Below are 24901 nucleotides of genomic sequence, written 5' to 3' on the forward strand. Positions count from 1 at the left end.
GGAGTAGAAATAACTGTGGTTATAAATGCAAAATTAATTACAACTGATAAGCTATTAAAGGTAGTTTTTCAAAATAAGTAGTATGTCTAGAAGAATTGTGTTCAAAATTTGCAGTAGTATTAGAAATAGGCTTCTGAATTGTCATAAGGGTTCGGGGCTGTATGGCAATGAAGCAGTGTGGGGGAGTCTCCAATCCACAAAATAATAGAACCAATTTGGGGAGTTTTAGAAGAAAGTTGGAGAGGATTAATATGAGTAACCAATAGAAATGTGTTTTGCAATTGTAAATAATGACGCAAGGTTTTCGATTTGTTATTTACATCAATTATTGTGTGGAAAGAGAGGGACATTTTGCCATTACTGGTTTTATCCTTGATGAGAGTCTTGAATTACATTTATTGTGTGAGAAAGAAAATATTGCATGCATTTGTGAAATTTGAAAACTGAATACCAATTACAGAGGTGAGTAATAAATCAATAAGATGTGTTATATACTGTGTAGTAGTGGTTACATCTTTGAGTCGATATTTTTAAGTTTAAAAATATATATTTTTAAATAACATAGTATAACCGAAGTGGGCTGTTTCACATTTGTTACAAAATGTGCATAGAGTGTGAGTAGTTGCTGAACAAGTACCTCATTTATATTTCGATATCTTTGAGATAGAAGAAGTGCAGTTTGTCATGTTCAAAGGAGTGTAAGGTTTAATTTGGGTTCCAAATCGACCTGGGCAAAATAAAGGAAATGCCACACGTTTGCATTTTGTGCTTTGTCGATAAATGCGGGGGAGTGGGGTTGTTTAGAAGAGGCATGTTTTATTAAATTCAGGGAGATGAAAAAAATGGAAATGTTGCGTGCAGATGCTGTGCTCAGACTTTTCACACTGGTTAGCAATTTTGTAATATAAGTGACGGCAACTATCACACTCCCTGGCCATGCAGAATCTGCAGACATTACAAGGATGGCTGATCTAGAGACTAAGAATGACACGTCCCTTGACCCCCTCACCCCTCCCCCTCGCTTCCTCCACCTTCCCATTTGTAAAAGGAAGGTAACAGAGGCATATTTGCTTTAAAAAATATTACTTGGACCCTTACTGGGCTACCGGTACCACCTGAACAGCAGAGAGAAAGTCCCAATCACCTTTTATGCTACAGAAAAAATTGACACACAGTTACAACATATATCCTGGCCTATTGTACATTGGCCGTGTGCATGTATTTGTTTATACTGGTGAACTTTACGTGATTGTCAGTCTGCGTGGCCGTGCAGATCCAAAGACTAGAAATCATACATCCTTTCACACCCCTTCTCCTCCTACACCTCTTCAACGTGCTTCCTTCTTCCATGTTTCTTAAAGGAAGGTAATAGCGGCCTATGTGCTTCGACAAATATGAGTTTAACCCTTACTGGGCTGCTGATACTACCTAAACAGGAGGGAGAAACTTCCAATCCCCTTGCATGGTATACAAAAAAATTGCACACATTTGCAACTTATATACCGGCTCATTGTACATTTTCCGAGTGTTTGTCTTAGCAGTGTGACTTTGCTGAGGTATGTGTATATTTCTACATGTATTTTCACACATGTCACACATCGGACGTTCCGATATCTATAAAACACAGGTATATATCTATTTGTATAGTTCTTTTTACATTTTGCTACTAGGAATACGCACAGCCAGATGTACGCTTGCTTTCAGTAATATGGGGAGACTTTCAACTGTGATATGGAAAGGGTTTCTGCTTTGCATTTGGGTAGAGTCATGAATTCATGGGAAATCATGTAAAAAGATTATGTTCTGCACTACATTATGTGTTTTAACAACTGGCAACCGACCAAAGTTAAATCCATACTGTTTATGGTATTCGCCATGTCTTGGATATATGTACTGGTTCTTTGACCATCTGTCTTAATATACAACAAAATGCACAAGAGTTTCTAATGCTTATGCTTGGAGTATTAGAAGATGAAGGAATACAGATTGAAAACTAATTTGGACTAAGTTGCAAATGGCATCATAAATGTGAACAATTTTCATTGACTTCAAGCACTGAAGTCGACACAGAACGATTCATATACTTAATAATACCAGATCAGTAGCTATTAGAAAATTAGTAAAAGCGGCATATCATGATATGAAATGTTTTCATTGTAAATCAGAGACGTTCTCTACAGTACACATTGAGAGATATGGAAAATATCTGAATTCTAATGATACAAGGTTATAGAGCGAATGGAAGATTACTGGAAACCAGAGTAAAAAATGCTGTTGCCAGTCAAATATCTATTTCTGGAAGAAGTTTTACAACAGTGGCTATTATTTTCCATGCTGGACCAACAACAATATCTGGCCACTCTATTGTGTATTTAAAGTGTAATAAAGGATGGGCAGATTGCAATGATGCACACTTGGAAATAAAACCCAGATGGCCATACGAATTAACAAATTCATATTTGATATTTTTGAAGCCACAATTTTGAATACATCATTCGCCCTATTAGGATAATGTAAACATACTTTAACTAATTCATATTCAATATTTAGCAAACCAACGTTTTAGATACATTATTAGCTGATAGAGCGCACTGTTAACAATTACTAATTATAACTAGTGTTGGGACACTTATTTGTGCTGATTGGTATTGCATTTAGAAAAAATGTGTTGAAATGCAAATAGTTTACATAATTGTTCTGTATATTGTAGGAGATGTAAATGAGTGTACATTTTGAAAATGATCTTAAGATAAATGAAAGACACCCTGTAGAAGAAGGATGTAATTATAGAAATTGTAAGTAGCAAAACATATAGGTACAGATATTGAAAATAAAGTTGTAAGCTGATTTGTTTTTTTTCAACAATCTAGTTATTAGTTTTCTTACCTTGCTGTTTCGTGATGATACAACGTTGACATCACCAGGTATAGTGAACTTAAGTGGAATCTGAGAACAGCAAATAAGGGAAAATGAAATGTTAATTAAATCTTAAATTATGTTGTAGTCTTAAAAAAGTAAAACTGTAGTTTGTGTAATATATTACATTACATAACAGTTTTTTGGTTTATTTTTTTGTACATAGTGGTAAACTTTGAAAAGAGTTTTAATGATGGATAGCACAATAGTACTTTGAATTAGTTGAAGAGAGTCATGTTTCTAAATTACCTACACAGACATGATTACATAACATAACATGTATTATAAAGTAAAAGAATGTTTGAACAACATTTATATGTTATTTTTTTTTAATTTAAAAAACTGTGATATTTTATAGTGTTGGGTAACTTTGGTCATATAGCTGATATAATCTAATCTGTGGTATTTTTCTTTTATACAGACAAAATGTATGCTCTCATTTAACTCTGTAGCAAAACGTTAGCAATTTAAATCAATAATCCAGATATTAGATTTTCATTTTTCTATTTGTAGTGGCACAAGCTATGCACTGATAGCATCACACACGCACAGTACTCCTGTACTTATGCAATCACCAACAGAATACACATGTTCTCATACAGTCAACCAGGCAGTAGTGTTGCATTCATGCATTCAGTCAGACAGTACCTATGGGTAATCTATGCACTGAGGCTGTGGTAAAGATTCTAGGTAAGATGAAAAGTATGTGTACAATGATGGGACCTAACTAGGTAGCAGCTGAGTCATCCTAAGTGCCTATAAGGCCCGGAGCAACTTGTTATATTGTATTATTTGGTGTCCTATTCTGTTACAGAGACATAAATGATTAGACAAACCAGAACACAACATTCCCACACCATTCACTCATGTTTCAGGAATTCTGTTAACAAGACACACCATTTAACTGTCACTATTCTATTTGTAACATCTGACAGACATGAAACATCTAAAAATATTTATTTTAAATATTATGGTGTAATGTGCAGTATATGTGCCGGAACAGAAATAAAATTGTATGATAGAATTATAATCAGTATAGCAGTAAATCGATGTCTGATAAAGGAAGATGTCATAAAAAGAGAATAGAGAAAAGACTATCTTGTGTAACGTCCCTCTCCCTGCTAAAAAGAAGTATTACTATCAAATAGAACATCTCAGAGCTTTGTCTGCAGATTACAGATTAGAGCCATTCACACAGATTAGTCACTAAATCAGGCATTCAGTAAGGCACGTTTAAACACTCACTTATACAATCAGTCACGCACCTACTAAATCATCCATTCAGACTCGTATACACCCACTCATTCTTTAATACACCTTGGCACACACACACACACATATATATATGTCCAGTGGAAGGCTAGTAGTAGCCGTAACGCGTAGGCCGTCCTATTTGCACGTTATTTTGCACATGGTGCGTAAAAAATAAAAAGGAACTTTTGAAAACGTACCTGCTGCTCTGCCGTGACTTCTGCCAAAAGGGAACTAAAGGGCTAGAAGATTCGAATGAAAAATATATATACATATATATATATATATATATATATATATATATATATATATATATATATATATATATATTCACTGACAAAACCATAGGTTATAGACCATATATAGTTAGGAATTAGCATTTAAAAAACCTTATTTTACTCACACAAAACCATTGAAATTCCATATATAGTTAGTTGCACTAACTATATATCGTGCACCCGCAATCCACTGCTGATCATGTCACATATTACATCATTCATGACATGGTCAGTGACATCACTGATGACATCACTGATGACATCTCAAATGACATCACTGATGACATCACTGATGACATCTCATTTGACATCATTCTTGTGCTAATACGATAAACCTCTTCAGACTCTAATATAACCTTAGATACACTCAGTGTATACAGACACTCACACACTGCCACTCATCCATGGAGTTACTCACACACCCAGTCAGTCATGCAAAGAAACAATCTCACCTCCATTTCTTCAACTATACAGTTAAACACACCTTACTTATTGAAACATATACTAACACATATTTACTCTCTTATACAATCCCTGATACAAGTTCACAATGATCGATACAACCACTCACTCATTCAGTGGCTCTCATGCACAGTTATTTATATATGCCAACTCTCACATGTACTGTGTTTTACATATGTACTTACTATGACATGTAGCATTGAGATATCCATTCACTCATCAATACACTCATGCACACAGTCAACTGCCCATGTAGCTGTTTCCACATGCACTCTTGAACTCATACACCTAGTGAATAAACTGCTCACACATCTATGCATAGAGTCTCACACCTTCCAGCCACCCCCACACAAACTCAATCTCCCATAGAAATACTTGGGCAACCAATTAATAACACATATAGCCTCTCGTATAGCTAATGATCAACACATGCAGCAGTTTACAGAACAACAGACATAATGATGCACAAATTAAGACAGTTTAGTCACTAACCCATGCATTCAGTGAGACACATTTAATCACTCACTCATACAGTCAGTCATGCACCTACTAAATCCTTCATCCAGACACTTATACATCCACTCAAGACATATTTTAACTTTACAGAAAAATACAGTCACTGGATGTTGTCATCAGTGATGTCATTTGAGATGTCATGAATGATGTAATATGTGACATGATCAGCAGTGGATTGCGGGTGCACGATATATAGTTAGTGCAACTAACTATATATGGAATTTCAATGGTTTTGTGTGAGTAAAATAAAGTTTTTTAAATGCTAATTCCTAACTATATATGGTCTATAACCTATGGTTTTTTCAGTGAATTTTCAAGGTTTTGTAAATGCTAATTCCTAACTATATATGGTCTATAACCTATGGTTTTTTAAGTGAATTTCAATGGTTTTTTAATAGCAAATATCATAAGCTGTCCAATGTCAAGTACGTGGTAAGTGAAAACATTTTCGTGTTTATGCACACTGATCTGCTTTGAATGGTGCCCCCCCCCCCTCATTTCTATTAGGAGTACTCTCTCTTTGCAGATAGTGAAAGGTAGTTAACGCAGGCCTTTGCCCCCGTTGTAATCCGTCGTGCCTGCTTCTCTCTCCATTTGATTGATTGTTATCCAAGTATTTACTGTTTTAGAATTAGTTCTCTTTGGTTCATTCTCTATTTACAAACAAACACAGAGTCGCAATACTCTGTTTAGTCTTTGCAGATAACGAAAAATCGTGTAAAAAAAAAGAAAAGGAATCGAGCAAAATCAGTAGGCCACTAATGGGATCTCTTTTTGACCTCGCTAAAATAGAAACATTAGGAACAACCCCTCATGACAAATACAAAACTAGTGAGATGAACTGAACTCCACACAATGATGGCTGCAAAACAGCTCGGCTCCGCCACCCACCCCGCCCAAAATAACGATAAAGAGCGGCTGCCATGATTGGTTGCGGAATGGCCACAACGGAGCTACGAAATGGTGCTGCTCTCATGCTAACCCCAGCTTCGGTCTGAAACATCCAGAAACACTGTAGACTACCAATTCGATCAGTTCCGGTAGCGCCCCAATGTAACCCGGTAGAGAAGAACTAGCCCTCCCCTCTTTGACTGATGGTTCTTGTTGCCTGTCCCTTCTGTTGTCATTTAACAGAACTATTTAGCCTGCTGAAAGGGGTTGTGTTTCGACCGCTGGTTGGTGGAGACATTTTGACTATATTCTGGACCTGCGTTGTCACGTAATGCGTCATATGACGCGCCGCGTTAGCGCATCCGGAAGTCATCCGGGGCGCGCAGCGCGTAACGTAAGCATAACAAGTCATGTGACTTGTTAATAAAACTTTTCATTGGTTCATTTTACTTTTCTTATTCTAATGATGAAAGCCTTGGTCATATCACCTAAAAATTACGCTTTTAATTACTTCCGAACATTATTTTCTCTTAAATATATGTTATAATGTTCCAGGCTAATGTACTTTCCCGGAAATTTTACAACTGTCCTGCAAGTAAAATATATTCTTTTTTCGAGAAAAAGAGCGTTTCTTCGTCCCATGACGGAGCCGTTGAGCAAAAGAGGGTCGACCTGCTGTCTTAGTCGCCGATACGCCTGAATATGAGATTCTTATCGATCACTTTATGTTGCAGGAATAGAAAACACAACAGCCCTTGACCATTTATCTTTACTGCGTTCCTTCGTATTATACCTTTTACCCTTCATGTAATTGGTCTGCTTTATTTCACTTGCCTTTTACTGATTCTAAAACAGTGACTATTATTAAAAACTTTACCAATGTATACACTACTACCATGTTTTCTTTTAAAAACCTTTATTGTGAAAATTTCATTATACAAATACGAGCCTATAACCACGTGGGCCTGCCACGGAGCAAACTGTAATCGTATATGATGAATAGACATTTACACTGTAGAGGAACGTAATGGGCGGGCCATTAGGTTGCAAAAACTAAGGTGTCTAACAGCTACGGAATCGGTGGACGTACATTTTATAATTAAAATACGACAGGGCCAGTTACAATAAAATTATCTAGATATACATTTGCGGGCAAGTACCATGGGTGACGTTAATTCGAATTTTCAACAGTACAGTAATCAATAACACATCAGAACTTAATATCAATAGGGATGTCGAAATATTCAATCAATTCTCGTCCCCGCCTGCCATGTGCTTCAAAACTGCATACGTATCTCGTGATATCAAGGTTGTGCAACCAGTACACAACAAGGAGTTTCGAGTCCCATTTATTCCGGCGCCATTTTGGGCGAGGACGGGCAGGTCCAGGATATAGTCAAAATGTCTCTACCAACCATCGACTATGATGATGTTCATATGCTGTATTTATTAGAGTAACACTCATCTGCCCACATGAAATTAATTTACCACAATCTAAACATGTCATTTTAATCTTTCCAAAGTTCTTCTAAATATTTGGGACCGTTTCCCTTGCCTCTGAAGCTCTCAGTGCCACTTCTTTAATGAATGTACTAGCAGGTCAGGGGTTCTCCTCCAAATCTCTCTTTTATGCAGCACTATAATTAATTGGTGCCACCTCTCCATATGACGATGCATGGTATAGTTACCACAACTATATATTTTTTCGGTTCCTCTGGAGAGTTCATCGTGGCAGATGAAGCGTGTAACATACCGGGCATTTACCTTTTTTTGCATGTACAGGAAAGGAAAAAAAAATCGAGCGTTCGAGTTCTTAGGTGTCCCAGGGCCATTTTAGTGGACCAGGCCCAAATCCAAAGAACAGCTATCTCACAGGCTAATGGGGCGACCCACGCCGAGTTTCAGCATTGTAGGATGACCACACAAGTACAGCAACTTGCTAGACATCACCTCGGTGCCATCCGGATCTCGGCGCCCCACTGCAGATGAAGTGCCTCTCAACTATGAAACCACCACGGTGACATCCGGATCTTGGCGCGTTGTGCTGCCTTCGGCCTATTCGCACATCGGTCCGCTACTGACGCCATCTCACAGGCTAATGGGGTGACCCACGCCGAGTTTCAGCATTGTAGGATGACCACACCAACTTGCTAGACATCACCTCGGTGCCATCCGAATCTTGGCATCTCAACGCCTAGTGGTATCTTCCATACAGAAAATATTGTTACGCTGCCTTTGGCCCCATTCGCACATCAGTCCGCAACTTAGACATCACCTCGATGCCATCCGGATCTTGGCATCTCAGCGCCTTGTGGTGTCAGTCAGAAAATATTGTTGCGCTGCCTTTGGCCCCATTCGCACATCAGTCCGCTACTGACACCATCTCACAGGCCAATAGGGCGCCCCACGCCGACTTTTACCATTGTACGATGGCCACACCAGTGGCACAACTTGCTAGACATCACCTCGGTGCCATCCGAATCTTGGCATCTCAACGCCTAGTGGTATCTTCCATACAGAAAATTTTGTTACGCTACCTTTGGCCCCATTCGCACATCGGTCCGCAACTTAGACATCACCTCGGTGCCATCCGGATCTTGGCATCTCAGCGCCTTGTGGTGTATTCTCTTCAGAAAATTTTGTTGAGCTGCCTTTGGCCCCATTCGCACATCGGTCCGCAACTTACACATCACCTCGGTGCCATCCGGATCTTGGCATCTCAGCGCCTTGTGGTGTCTTCTACTCCGAAAATATAGTAGAAAATATTGTTGCACTGCCTTTGGCCCCATTCACACATCAGTCCGCTACTGACACCATCTCACAGGCCAACAGGGCGCCCCACGCCGACTTTTACCATTGTACGATGGCCACACCAGTGCCACAACTTGCTAGACACCACCTCGGTGCCATCCGGATCTTGGCATCTCAGCGCCTTGTGGTGTCTTCTACTCCGGAAATATAGTAGAAAATATTGTTGCGCTGCCTTCGGCCCCATTCACACATCGGTCCGCTACTGACGCCATCTCACAGGCCAACGGGGCGCCCCACGCCGACTTTCAGCATTGTAGGATGGCCACACCAGTGCGGCAACTTACTAGACACCACCTCGGTGCCATCCGGATCTTGGCGCGTTGTGCTGCCTTCGGCCTATTCGCACATCGGTCCACTACTGACGCAAACTCACAGGCCAACGGGGCGCCCCACGCCGACTTTCAGCATTGTTGGATGGCCACACCAGTGCGGCAACTTACTAGACACCACCTCGGTCCATCCGGATCTTGGCGCGTTGTGCTGCCTTCGGCCTATTCGCACATCGGTCCGCTACTGACGCAAACTCACAGGCCAACGGGGCGCCCCACGCCGACTTTCAGCATTGTAGGATGGCCACACCAGTGCTGCAACTTGCTGGACACCACCTCGGTGCCATCCGGATCTTGGCGCGTTGTGTTGCCTTCGGCCTATTCGCACATCGGTCCGCTACTGACGCCGCCTCACGTGCCAACGTATTTTCTCCGCATTTTATACCCTATGCCGCATAACAGGTCATGTGACTTGTTTATAAAACTTTTCATTGGTTCATTTTACTTTTGGTTTCCTAATGATGGAAGGCATGATCATGTGACCTAAAAACAACACTTTTCATAGGATGAAAACTTTTTTTTTTTTCCCAAACGATGAAAGCCCCACCTTGTTTCTGGATGTTTCAGACTGAAACTGGCGTCAGCATGAGAGCACCACCATCTCGTAGCTCCGTCGTGGTCATTCCGCGAGCAATCATGGCAGCCGCTCCCCACCAGAAGCCTGCAGGAGTCGGGGCCCCCAAAACTTTTGATGAATTCTCAAGGCGGAGGGGACGCTTTCGAGAATGGGGTCCAAGACCTAGCAGACAAGCGTCCGATTTCCAAGGTGTCCCAGGGCCATTTCAGTGGACCAGGCCCAAAAAGGAAACAGCCTGCCGCCATTTTGAGAGTCCTGTGACAGCCGCCTATCGCTGCACCGCAATAGTGGGCGCAACTCAGCTGAATTGCGGCTTTTGACACAGTGGACCAAAAACGGACGGAATGGCAACTGAAACGGTAAAGGGGCGCCCCACTACAACAGATGACACTCCACCTGGAGAGGCCCGTTCACGCCGCCTCCCCCGGGGCGCTCCACGCCGTTATTCGGAGCAGCATTGTAGGATACCAAAACCAGTGCGGCAACTTACTGGACATCACCTTGGTGCCATCGTTCTGCTGCCTTGGAACTATTCGCGCAACAGTTTGCTACTGATGACCCACCCCCCGCGACGCCCCATGCCGTTATTTGCTGGGTGGCAACTTACTAGACATCACTTTCGTGTCATCTAGATTTCGGCGCGTTCTGCTGCCTTGGAACTATTCGCACAACAGTTTGCTACTGATGACCCACCCCCCGCGACGCCCCACGCTGGAAATCTGGACGTTGTGCTGCGTTGGGACTATTCGCACAGCCGACCGCTACTTCGTTGTTTTTCCCTAAAAATGTTTATATGTTATTACTATTTTTGTTTTCTTGTATATATTTATAAATTATTAAAGTTTTATAATCTTACTACTTTGTCGGAGTGCTATATATTTTTAATGTGACACATAATTGTAAAAACTTTGATGTACAAACAGTCATCCCTGGAATCTTCCGCTTCAGGCTCGGTCCCCTCCCCAATCACAATACAGGATGGTTTTCAGATAATAGCAACGCTTCTGCTGTGATGGATCTCATCGAGTGTGGGCCTTGATCTACTATAACTCCTTTGAAGAGGGGTGATTCTTTACAGCTGTGGCCATAAACTACATCTGCAGGGCTAGCTGATAGCCTAGGACCGGCCTGGACAATCGGACACAGAGGAAAAGGAGTGTCAGAGGGTGCGGTAGTGAATAGGGCGAAAGGGAGGTGTCGGGCGGGCACAGGGTGTGATTCTCAGGGAACAGCAGCGCAGATGGGGGAGGTTTATTACCCATGCATAAGACAGAGAGCGGGGGTGACCACTGCCTGGGGGAGATGCTTGCGAGGGTGGGGAGCCATGCTAAGGATCGACAGCGTGCACAGAGTGGGTCTGGTCAAGGCATCTAAAATGGCTGCCGTGCACGACAAAAGTGTGGCATTTGAAAAAAGACAAGATGGCGCAGACAATGTTTTTCAACACTTCCTGATTTCCTTTGAATCGAACGTTAACAGACGTTGGGGCATATTACCAAAGTTAAGCGATATTTATCCCTAACGATGCTTAGCAACGATTTTTTTACCGTCAGAAATTATCGCAGATAAACCTTGCTATTATCAAGGTTTATCGGAAATACGATAAAAAACGACCGCAATGCATTAATATCGCTGAAAACTCAGCGATATTCATGCATTACCGAGCTAATGCTCTTAGCCATGTTATCCACCTCCCATTGGATAACATGGCTAAGAACTGCTCAGGGCAGGTGGTAGCTTTTGGAGATATTCGCCCTTATCTCGAATATTTCCAAAAGTTGATAATAGGAGATAGCGATGTTAGCGACTGTTTCCAGTCGCTAACATCTTGGCATGCCCACTTTGCATGTCATTAGTGATAAATATCACTCACATGCAAAGTGGGGCCCAAGATGGTCGCTATCTTCTACTAGCCGTCGCTAACTGGTGTTAGCAACAGCTAGGTAATACACATATAATTTTATCTCCGCGAAGCGGAGCGCTGTTACAGATATATATCTTGTTTCTGAACGTTAATTTCTCAAAATGCACTGAAGCACATATATTGAGACCTAGCAAAGGCACATCGGGCTACCAGTCCCTACAATTTTGCCAAGTTTCGTGCAAATCCATTCAGCTGTTCGATCCTACCGAGAGACAAGATGGCGGCCGCTACGGACTGTTTGGAATGTTTACAGACACCGGAGAGCCAATCAGCTTCGCTTCGCAAAGCTCCGTAACGCGAAAAGTACGCGAAGCGGTGCGCTGTTACAGATATATACCTTTTTTTGAACGTTAATTTCTCAAAATCCACTGGAGCACATATATTGAGATCTAGCAAAGGCACATCGGGCTACCAGTCCCTACAATTTTGCCAAGTTTCGTGCAAATCCATTCAGCTGTTCGATTATTATTATGTTTATTTTTTTTTGCCCCGCGGGGCCCTTTTAAAACCTCCACATCAAACCTAGGGGGTGAGCGACAATGTACTATGCCCCCTTATGGTCATTTGCCCCTTCGCTTTGACCTCCTCTTGTCTCTCGATCCTACCGAGAGACAAGATGGCGGCCGCTACGGACTGTTTGGAATGTTGACAGACGCCGGAGAACCAATCAGCTTCGCTTCACAAAGCTCCGTTGCGCGAAAAGTACGCGTAGCGGAGCGCTGCCCAGTCCGCTGCTACAGATATATATCTTTTTTTGAACATTAATTTCTCAAAATCCACTGAAGCACATATATTGAGACCTACAAAAGGCACATCGGGCTACCAGTCCCTACAATTTTGCCAAGTTTCGTGCAAATCCATTCAGCCGTTCGGGCTAAAAGTGAGGCCAACCGCCCTATGGAAATTAACATGGGAAAAACGCGTTTTGGGACCCCCCTTTTTTCTCGGCCCCCCCTTGACGAACCCCCCCAAGATTTTCAGGGGCTGCTCAGAAACAAAATGTGCCATTTTCCTGAAAATTTCAGCCAATTCCGTCCACAAACGCCAAAGTTATTAGACATAGAATTTTCAAAAAACCCATAGAGAAAAAATCCTAACTATATATACCTACTGGCGACCCCCAGTAGGTAATATATATACTGGCGGTCGCCAGTAGGTATATATAGGTATATATAGTTAGGATTTTTTCTCTATGGGATTTTTGAAAATTCTATGTCTAATAACTTTGCCGTTTGTGGACGGAATTGGCTGAAATTTTCAGGAAAATGGCACATTTTGTTTCTGAGCAGCCTTTGAAAATTTGGGGGGGGTTCGTCAAGGGGGGGCCGAGAAAAAAGGGGGGTCCCAAAACGCGTTTTTCCCATGTTAATTTCCATAGGGCGGTTGGCCTCACTTTTAGCCCGAACGGCTGAATGGATTTGCACGAAACTTGGCAAAATTGTAGGGACTGGTAGCCCGATGTGCCTTTTGTAGGTCTCAATATATGTGCTCCAGTGGATTTTGAGAAATTAACGTTTAAAAAAAGATATATATCTGTAAGCGCGGACCGGGCAGCGGCCTAGGACGCGTACTTTTCGCGCAACGGAGCTTTGTGAAGCGAAGCTGATTGGTTCTCCGGCGTCTGTCAACATTCCAAACAGTCCGTAGTGGCCGCAAACAGTCCGTAGTGGCCGCCATCTTGTCTCTCGGTAGGATCGAGAGACAAGAGGAGGCCAAAGCGAAGGGGCAAATGACCATAAGGGGGAATAGTAGATCCTCGCTGACCCCCTAGGTTTGATGTGGAGGTTTTAAAAGGGCCCCGCGGGGCAAAAAAAAAAAAATATAATAATAATCTTACGGCTGAATGGATTTGCACGAAACTTGGCAAAATTGTAGGGACTGGTAGCCCGATGTGCCTTTGCTAGGTCTCAATATATGTGCTTCAGTGGATTTTGAGAAATTAACGTTCAAAAAAAGATATATATCTGTAACAGCGGACCGCTTCACGTACTTTTCGCGTTACGGAGCTTTGCGAAGCGAAGCTGATTGGCTCTCCGGTGTCTGTAAACATTCCAAACAGTCCGTAGCGGCCGCCATCTTGTCTCTCGGTAGGATCGAGAGACAAGAGGAGGCCAAAGCGAAGGGGCAAATGACCATAAGGGGGCATAGTAGATCCTCGCTGATCCCCTAGGTTTGATGTGGAGGTTTTAAAAGGGCCCCGCGGGGCAAAAAAAATAAATAATAATAATAATCGAACGGCTGAATGGATTTGCACGAAACTTGGTAAAATATTAGGGACTGGTAGCCCGATGTGCCTTTGCTAGGTCTCAATATATGTGCTTCAGTGCATTTTGAGAAATTAACGTTCAAAAACAAGATATATATCTGTAACAGCGCTCCGCTTCGCGGAGATAAAATTATATCTGTATTACGTAGCTGTTGCTAGCACCAGTTAGCGACGGCTAGTAGGAGATAGCGACCATCTTGGGCCCCACTTTGCATGTGAGTGATATTTATCACTAATGACATGCAAAGTGGGCATGCCAAGATGTTAGCGACTGGAAACAGTCGCTAACATCGCTATCTCCTATTATCAACTTTTGGAAATATTCGAGATAAGCGCGAATATCTCCAAAAAGTAACAGCTGCCCTGAGCAGTTCTTAGCCATGTTATCCAATGGAAGGTGGATAACATGGCTAAGAGCATTAGCTCGGTAATGCATGAATATCGCGGAGTTTTCAGCGATATTAATGCATTGCGCTCGTTTTTTATCGTATTTGCGATAAACCTTGATAATAGCAAGGTTTATCTGCGATAATTTCTGACGGTAAAAAAATCTTTGCAATGCATCGTTAGGGATAAATATCGCTTAACTTTGGTAATATGCCCCAACGTCTGTTAACGTTCGATTCGAAGGAAATCAGGAATTGTTGAAAAACATTGTGTGCGCCATCTTGTCTTTTTTCAAATGCCACACTTTTGTCGTGCACGGCAGCCATTTTAGATGCCTTGACCAGATCCACTCTGTGCACGCTGTCGATCCTTAGCATGGCTCCCCACCCTCGCAAGCATCTCCCCCAGGCAGTGGTCACCCCCGCTCTCTGTTTTATGCATGGGTAATAAACCTCCCCCCATCTGCGCTGTTCTTCCCTGAGAATCACACCCTGTGCCCGCCCGACACCTCCCTTTCGCCCTATTCACTACCGCACCCTCTGACACTCCTTTTCCTCTGTGTCCGATTGTCCAGGCCGGTCCTAGGCTATCAGCTAGCCCTGCAGATGTAGTTTATAGCCACAGCTGTAAAGAATCACCCGTCTTCAAAGGAGTTATAGTAGATCAAGGCCCACACTCGATGAGATCCGTCACAGCAGAAGCGTTGCTATTATCTGAAAACCATCCTGTATTGTGATTGGGGAGGGGACCGAGCGTGAAGCGGAAGATTCCAGGGATGACTCTTTGTACATCAAAGTTTTTACAATTATGTGTCACATTAAAAATATATAGCACTCCGACAAAGTAGTAAGATTATAAAACTTTAATAATTTATAAATATATACAAGAAAACAAAAATAGTAATAACATATAAACATTTTTAGAGAAAAACAACGAAGTAGCGGTCGGCTGTGCGAATAGTCCCAACGCAGCACAACGTCCAGATTTCCGGCGTGGGGCGTCGCGGGGGGTGGGTGATCAGTAGCAAACTGTTGTGCGAATAGTTCCAAGGCAGCAGAACGCGCCGAAATCTAGATGACACAAAAGTGATGTCTAGTAAGTTGCCACCCAGCAAATAACGGCGTGGGGCGTCGCGGGGGGTGGGTCATCAGTAGCAAACTGTTGTGCGAATAGTTCCAAGGCAGCAGAACGATGGCACCAAGGTGATGTCCAGTAAGTTGCCGCACTGGTTTTGGTATCCTACAATGCTGCTCCGAATAACGGCGTGGAGCGCCCCGGGGGAGGCGGCGTGAACGGGCCTCTCCAGGTGGAGTCTCGTCTGTTGTAGTGGGGCGCCCCTTTACCGTTTCAGTTGCCATTCCGTCCGCTTTTGGTCCACTGTGTCAAAATCCGCCATTCAGCTGAGTTGCGCCCACTCTTGCGGTGCAGCGATAGGCGGCTGTCACAGGACTCTCAAAATGGCGGCAGGCTGTTTCCTTTTTGGGCCTGGTCCACTGAAATGGCCCTGGGACACCTTGGAAATCGGACGCTTGTCTGCTAGGTCTTGGACCCCATTCTCGAAAGCGTCCCCTCCGCCTTGAGAATTCATCAAAAGTTTTGGGGGCCCCGACTCCTGCAGGCTTCTGGTGGGGAGCGGCTGCCATGATTGCTCGCGGAATGACCACGACGGAGCTACGAGATGGTGGTGCTCTCATGGTGACGCCAGCTTCAGTCTGAAACATCCAGAAACAAGGTGGGGCTTTCATCGTTTGGGGGAAAAAAAAAGTTTTCATCCAATGAAAAGTGTTGTTTTTAGGTCATATGATCAAGCCTTCCATCATTAGGAAACCAAAAGTAAAATGAACCAATGAAAAGTTTTATAAACAAGTCACATGACCTGTTATGCGGCATAGGGTATAAAATGCGGAGAAAATACGTTGGCACGTGAGGCGGCGTCAGTAGCGGACCGATGTGCGAATAGGCCGAAGGCAACACAACGCGCCAAGATCCGGATGGCATCGAGGTGGTGTCATAGTTGAGAGTTCTGAGCAGCGGTTGTAACACTGTCTGAAGCTTATTTGCAGCTGCTGCAGCTTCACTACGCGCCAAGATCCGGATGGCACCGAGGTGGTGTGTAGGAAGTTGCCGCACTGGTGTGGCCATCCTACAATGCTGAAAGTCGGCGTGGGGCGCCCCGTTGGCCTGTGAGTTTGCGTCAGTAGCGGACCGATGTGCGAATAGGCCGAAGGCAGCACAACGCGCCAAGATCCGGATGGCACCGAGGTGGTGTCTAGTAAGTTGTCGCACTTCTGTGGCCATCCTACAATGTTGAAAGTCGGCGTGGGGCGCCCCGTTGGCCTGTGAGATGGTGTCAGTAGCGGACTGATGTGTGAATGGGGCCAAAGGCAGCGCAACAATATTTTCTACTATATTTCCGGTGTAGAAGAGACCACAAGGCGCTGAGATGCCAAGATCCGGATGGCACCGAGGTGGTGTGTAGCAAGTTGCCGCACTGGTGTGGCCATCCTACAATGCTGAAAGTCGGCGTGGGGCGCCCCGTTGGCCTGTGAGATGGCGTCAGTAGCGGACCGATGTGCGAATAGGCCGAAGGCAGCACAACAATATTTTCTGACTGACACCACAAGGCGCTGAGATGCCAAGATCCGGATGGCACCGAGGTGATGTCTAAGTTGCGGACTGATGTGCGAATGGGGCCAAAGGCAGCGTAACAATATTTTTTGTATGGAAGATACCACTAGGCGTTGAGATGCCAAGATTCGGATGGCACTGAGGTGATGTCTAGCAAGTTGGTGTGGTCATCCTACAATGCTGAAACTCGGCGTGGGTCACCCCATTAGCCTGTGAGATGGCGTCAGTAGCGGACCGATGTGCGAATAGGCCGAAGGCAGCACAACGCGCCAAGATCCGGATGTCACCGTGGTGGTTTCATAGTTGAGAAGCACTTCATCTGCAGTGGGGCGCCGAGATCCGGATGGCACCGAGGTGATGTCTAGCAAGTTGCTGTACTGGTGTGGTCATCCTACAATGCTGAAACTCGGCGTGGGTCGCCCCATTAGCCTGTGAGATGGCGTCAGTAGCGGACCGATGTGCGAATAGGCCGAAGGCAGCACAACGCGCCAAGATCCGGATGTCACCGTGGTGGTTTCATAGTTGAGAGGCACTTCATCTGCAGTGGGGCGCCGAGATCCGGATGGCACCGAGGTGATGTCTAGCAAGTTGCTGTACTGGTGTGGTCATCCTACAATGCTGAAACTCGGCGTGGGTCGCCCCATTAGCCTGTGAGATGGCGTCAGTAGCGGACCGATGTGCGAATAGGCCGAAGGCAGCACAACGCGCCAAGATCCGGATGTCACCGTGGTGGTTTCATAGTTGAGAGGCACTTCATCTGCAGTGGGGCGCCGAGATCCGGATGGCACCGAGGTGATGTCTAGCAAGTTGCTGTACTTGTGTGGTCATCCTACAATGCTGAAACTCGGCGTGGGTCGCCCCATTAGCCTGTGAGATAGCTGTTCTTTGGATTTGGGCCTGGCTCGTCTGCTGTAGTGGGGCGCCCCTTTACCGTTTCAGTTGCCATTCAGCTGAGTTTCGGCTGCTCTTGATGCTACAGCGACAGGCGGCTGCAACAGGACTCTCAAAATGGCGGCCTGTTCTTTGGATTTGGGCCTGGTCCACTAAAATGGCCCTGGGACACCTTAGAACTCGGACGCTCGATTTTTTTTTCCTTTCCTGTACATGCAAAAAAAGGTAAATGCCCGGTACGTTACACGCTTCATCTGCCACGATGAACTCTCCAGAGGAACCGAAAAAATATATAGTTGTGGTAACTATACCATGCATCGTCATATGGAGAGGTGGCACCAATTAATTATAGTGCTGCATAAAAGAGAGATTTGGAGGAGAACCCCTGACCTGCTAGTACATTCATCAAAGAAGTGGCACTGAGAGCTTCAGAGGCAAGGGAAACGGTCCCAAATTTTTAGAAGAACTTTGGAAAGATTAAAATGACATGTTTAGATTGTGGCAAATTAATTTCATGTGGACAGATGAGTGTTACTCTAATAAATACAGCATATGAACATCATCATAGTCGATGGTTGGTAGAGACATTTTGACTATATCCTGGACCTGCCCGTCCTCGCCCAAAATGGCGCCGGAATAAATGGGACTCGTAACTCCTTGTTGTGTACTGGTTGCAGAACCTTGAAATCACGAGATACGTATGCAGTTTTGAAGCACATGGCGGGCGGGGACGAGAATTGATTGAATATTTCGACATCCCTATTGATATTAAGTTCTGATGTGTTATTGATTACTGTACTGTTGAAAGTTCGAATTAACGTCACCCATGGTACTTGCCCGCAAATGTATATCTAGATAATTTTATTGTAACTGGCCCTGTCGTATTTTAATTATAAAATGTACGTCCACCGATTCCGTAACTGTTAGACACCTTAGTTCTTGCAACCTAATGGCCCGCCCGTTACGTTCCTCTACAGTGTAAATGTCTACTCATCACATACGATTACAGTTTGCTCCGTGGCCGGCCCACGTGGTTATAGGCTCGTATTTGTATAATGAAATTTTCACAATAAAGGTTTTTAAAAGAAAACATGGTAGTAGTATATACATTGGTAAAGTTTGTAATAATAGTCACTGTTTTAGAATCATTAAAAGGCAAGTGAAATAAAGCAGACCAATTACATGAAGGGTAAAAGGTATAATACGAAGGAACGCAGTAAAGATAAATGGTCAAGGGCTGTTGTGTTTTCTATTCCTGCAACATAAAGTGATCGATAAGAATCTCATATTCAGGCGTATCGGCGACTAAGACAGCAGGTCGACCCTCTTTTGCTCAACGGCTCCATCATGGGACGAAGAAACGCTCTTTTTCTCGAAAAAAGAATATATTTTACTTGCAGGACAGTTGTAAAATTTCCGGGAAAGTACATTAGTCTGGAACATTATAACATATATTTAAGAAAAAATAATGTTCGGAAGTAATGAAAAGCGTAATTTTTAGGTCATATGACCAAGCCTTTCATCATTACAATAAGAAAAGTAAAATGAACCAATGAAAAGTTTTATTAACAAGTCACATGACTTGTTATGCTTACGTTACGCGCTGCGCGCCCCGGATGACTTCCGGATGCGCTAACGCGGCGCGTCATATGACGCATTACGCGACAACGCAGGTCCAGAATATAGTCAAAATGTCTCCACCAACCAGCGGTCGGAACACAACCCCTTTCAGCAGGCTAAATAGTTCTGTTAAATGACAACAGAAGGGACAGGCAACAAGAACCATCAGTCAAAGAGGGGAGGGCTAGTTCTTCTCTACCGGGTTACATTGGGGCGCTACCGGAACTGATCGAATTGGTAGTCTACAGTGTTTCTGGATGTTTCAGACTGAAGCTGGGGTTAGCATGAGAGCAGCATCATTTCGTAGCTCCGTCGTGGCCATTCCGCAACCAATCATGGCAGCCGCTCTTTATCGTTATTTTGGGCGGGGTGGGTGGCGGAGCCGAGCTGTTTTGCAGCCATCATTGTGTGGAGTTCAGTTCATCTCACTAGTTTTGTATTTGTCATGAGGGGTTGTTCCTAATGTTTCTATTTTAGCGAGGTCAAAAAGAAATCCCATTAGTGGCCTACTGATTTTGCTCGATTCCTTTTCTTTTTTTTACACGATTTTTCGTTATCTGCAAAGACTAAACAGAGTATTGCGACTCTGTGTTTGTTTGTAAATAGAGAATGAACCAAAGAGAACTAATTCTAAAACAGTAAATACTTGGATAACAATCAATCAAATGGAGAGAGAAGCAGGCACGACGGATTACAACGGGGGCAAAGGCCTGCGTTAACTACCTTTCACTATCTGCAAAGAGAGAGTACTCCTAATAGAAATGAGGGGGGGGGGCACCATTCAAAGCAGATCAGTGTGCATAAACAGGAAAATGTTTTCACTTACCACGTACTTGACATTCGACAGCTTATGATATTTGCTATTAAAAAACCATTGAAATTCACTGAAAAAACCATAGGTTATAGACCATATATAGTTAGGAATTAGCATTTACAAAACCTTGAAAATTCACTGAAAAAACCATAGGTTATAGACCATATATAGTTAGGAATTAGCATTTAAAAAACCTTATTTTACTCACACAAAACCATTGAAATTCCATATATAGTTAGTTGCACTAACTATATATTGCGCACCCGCAATCCACTGCTGATCATGTCACATATTACATCATTCATGACATGGTCAGTGACATCACTGATGACATCACTGATGACATCTCAAATGACATCACTGATGACATCACTGATGACATCTCATTTGACATCAATGACCACATCACTGATGATATTATTCATGTGACAATACAATGCATCTCTTCACATTTTAATATAACCTCTGTTTCACCCAGTGTTAAAAACAGAGTATAATTTTTGAAACCATTGACACACCAATACTAGTTACTACATACGTACTCACTGATTCCTACGTCTACACACACATTCACTCATTCACCCATACAATCATTCATACATACAATCACTCATGTTTACAACACAATCATATGCACTCATACACCTATACAGACACTCACACTCTGCCACTCATCCATGGAGTTACTCACACACCTAGTCAGTCCTGTAAAGAATCAATCACACTTCCATTTTCTACTCTATACAGTTAAACATAGAGCACCTTACGTTTTCAACCATATACTAACACATACTTACTCTCTTATACAATCATTGATACAAGTACACATTGATCTGTACAGAGTCACACACCTCCCATCCAGCCACACACACACTCAGTCTCCCATGCAAATACTTGGGCAATCAATCAATAACCCATATAGTTACTCATATAGCTACTGATCAACACATGCAGCAGTTTACAGAACAACAGACATAATGATGCACAAATTAAGACAGTTTAGTCACTAACCCATGCACTCAGTGAGACACATTTAATCACTCACTCATACATTCAGTCATGCACCTACTAAATCCTTCGTCCAGACACTTATACATCCACTCATTCTTCAATATGTAAGACATATTTTAACTTTACAGAAACATAGTCACTGGATGTTGTCATCAGTGATGTCATCAGTGATGTCATTTGAGATGTCATCAGTGATGTCATCAGTGATGTCACTGACCATGTCATGAATGATGTAATATGTGACATGATCAGCAGTGGATTGCGGGTGCGCAATATATAGTTAGTGCAACTAACTATATATGGAATTTCAATGGTTTTGTGTGAGTAAAATAAGGTTTTTTAAATGCTAATTCCTAACTATATATGGTCTATAACCTATGGTTTTTTCAGTGAATATATATATATATAAGCATGGGCGGATTTTACGAATTGGCAATCCGCAAACTTGCGTATTTACGGATTCGCAATCTGCAAAATCCGCGAACTCTCGCGAATTTGCGGATTTTTTTTTTTTTGTGTTCGCAAGGATTTCTGCCAGTTCGCGAGGGTTCTGTACCAGTTCGCAATTGCGAACTTACTTGTCGGCTCGCAACGGCCACGACTATGTTGTTTCTACATCTGGTTCATCATCACAGGTTCACAGCACCCTCTGTTTCACCACTGCCACCCTCTGGTACACCCATGCCACCCTCTGGTACATCACTGCCACCCTCTGGTTGGTTTATCACTGTAGATTATGGGGGTGAAAAAAAGCAAGCACACCTGTCCTGCTTCAACTGACATGAATTAATTTGGGGTTGATTAATGTGTCACTGAATTTAAACTTCCAGTCTGGCTGGCACCTGCTTCCTTATCTGTAATTTGCTGAACTCTGAAGGGGCCCCTCAGGAAGCACTACAGGGAATGGTTACTAATGATAAGATTGAACTTTTGCACCTGCTGAGTGCTTTCAGTTTTGTCTGTAATTGCTTTCTGTTGCAGTGTAATTTTTTTAACAGGACCTTTGTTGTATACTTGTAGCTATTCTCTGAGCCTGCTGTGAGGGTCAGAGCAGGGTCATAGAATAGTTGCAAGTAGGCAAATGAACTCTGAAGGGGCCCCTCAGGAAGCACTACAGGGAATGGTTACTAATGATAAGATTGAACTTTTGCACCTGCTGAGTGCTTTCAGTTTTGCAAAAATCCAAATATCCAGCAGCATCCACAAAAGTAATCCTTCCAGGTCAAGATCCAAATCAAAGTGACCAGCACATGAAGAAAGCACTGGGAGGAGCCTGGTGGACAGGAACAGGAAGTTGGAGACTGTGGGGCACTTCCTTCCTCCCACCCCCACCCCCCAGAATGTACTCCTTGCAAAGAAAAAGTGCAGGCAAATGTCAACCTGAGGAGTTATTCTGATAAAAATCATAATTATCAAGGTTTATTCTGCCTGCTGGTGGATTTCTTGTGCGAAATTGCAAATTTTGCAATCTCGCAATTGTGAGATTGTCGCTGCCCGCCGCATCTACGTGTTCGCAAGTATTTACTCCCGCGAAATTGTATAGTATTCTAGTTGACAAGTGCGACCAAGCAAAAAATCCGCTTTGCACGGATTTTACGAATTTTTGGCAAGTTCGCGAGAGTTCGCGGATTGCGAATTTACCGAAAATCCGCGAGCGGAACGGATTTTACGCCCATGCTTATATATATTCACTGAAAAAACCAAAGGTTTCACACCAGTTATAGTTAGCTGAACATTTTACTCATACAAAACCATTGACATTCCCACGTTATAGTTAGTTGGACTCACTATAACTCGCGCGCCTGCAATCCACTGCTTATGATGTCACATATTACATCATTCATGACATGGTCAGTGACATCACTGGTGACATCACTGATGACATCTCAAATGACATCACTGATAACATCACTGATGACATCTCAAATTACATCACTGATGAGAGAATGAGGGAAGGGGAGTGTAGAAGTAAGAGGACAAAGGGAGTATGAGAAGGAGTTAGTGAAGTGGAGTAAGGAGAGTAACAGAAGGGAAAAGAGTGAAGGAGCGAAGGAAGGGAAGAGAAAGGAAGGGAAGTAAAACAGGAGAGCTGAAAGAAAGTGAGTGTGGGAGTGTGGCTGAGTTGTAGGGAGTGAGCGTGACAGAAGAAGAGTGAGAGACTAAGAGGACGGAGAGAATGAGGCTAACAGAGAGAGAATGAGGGAAGGGGAGTGTAGAAGTAAGAGGACATAGGGAGTAAGAGAAGGAGTTAGTGAAGTGGAGTAAGGAGAGTAAGGGAAGGGAAAAGAGTGAAGGAGCGAAGGAAGGGAAGAGAGAGGAAGGGAAGTAAAACAGGAGATCTGAAAGAAATTGAGTGAGGGAGTGTGTCTGAGTTATAGGGAGTGAGCATGACAGAAGAGGAGTGAGAGACTGAGAGGACGGAGAGAATGAGGCTAACAGAGAGAGAATGAGGGAAGGGGAGTGTAGAAGTAAGAGGACAAAGGGAGTAAGCGAAGGAGTTAGTGAAGTAGAGTAAGGAGAGTAAGGGAAGGGAAAAGAGTGAAGGAGCGAAGGAAAGTAAGAGAAAGGAAGAGAATTGAAAGAGAAGGTCTGAAAGAAGGTGAGTGTGGGAGGGGAGTGAGGAAAAGGGGAGTAAACATGGGGATTGAGAATAAGTGAGGGAAGCGCAGTAAGGGAACGGGGGTGGAGGTGGGTGAGAGAAGAGTAGTGAGGTGAAGGAAAAGAGTGTTGAGAAACTAAATTTTGTATGTCAAACTTACCTTATAAGTAATGTAAACTTAATTACATATTTTCAGTAAATTTAATATCTGTGAAAGAGAAAAAAAAGTAAGTTATAATATTTATAATATATATTTCACAATACAAGAGAGAAAGCAGGAGATTAAAAGTCATAAAAGGGTAGTATTAGATAAAGTAGGAGTGAAGGACTCAGAAAGGGAAACAAAGGAATGGTGAAGGTCAGAGAGAGTGAACAGGAAATAGAGGGAGAGCGAATTACTAAGAGGATAATGACATGGATACATTCAGTGACAGAGAACAAGAGAAGGAGAGAGAAATGAAGTGAAAGTGAGTAAGATACTATAGGAATGTGCATTAGTAAAACTAAAGAAAGAAAGGGGAGTAAAGAAAGGGGAGTGAGTGACAGGGAAGCAGGAGTGAGTGATGGTGGATTCATGACATTGAGGGATGGAAGGTGAGTGAGGGTGAATGTAGGGTCGTAAGACAGTGAGAAGACAATGGGAGTGAGGGTAACAGAGAGGGAGTGAGGGAAGACAAGTGAGAATATGAGAGAATAGAGGGAGTGAGAAAAAGAGTGAGTAAAGGGGAGT

The sequence above is a fragment of the Lissotriton helveticus genome, chromosome 4_1 (genome assembly GCF_964261635.1).
Source record: "Lissotriton helveticus chromosome 4_1, aLisHel1.1, whole genome shotgun sequence".
Taxonomy (NCBI): domain Eukaryota; kingdom Metazoa; phylum Chordata; class Amphibia; order Caudata; family Salamandridae; genus Lissotriton; species Lissotriton helveticus.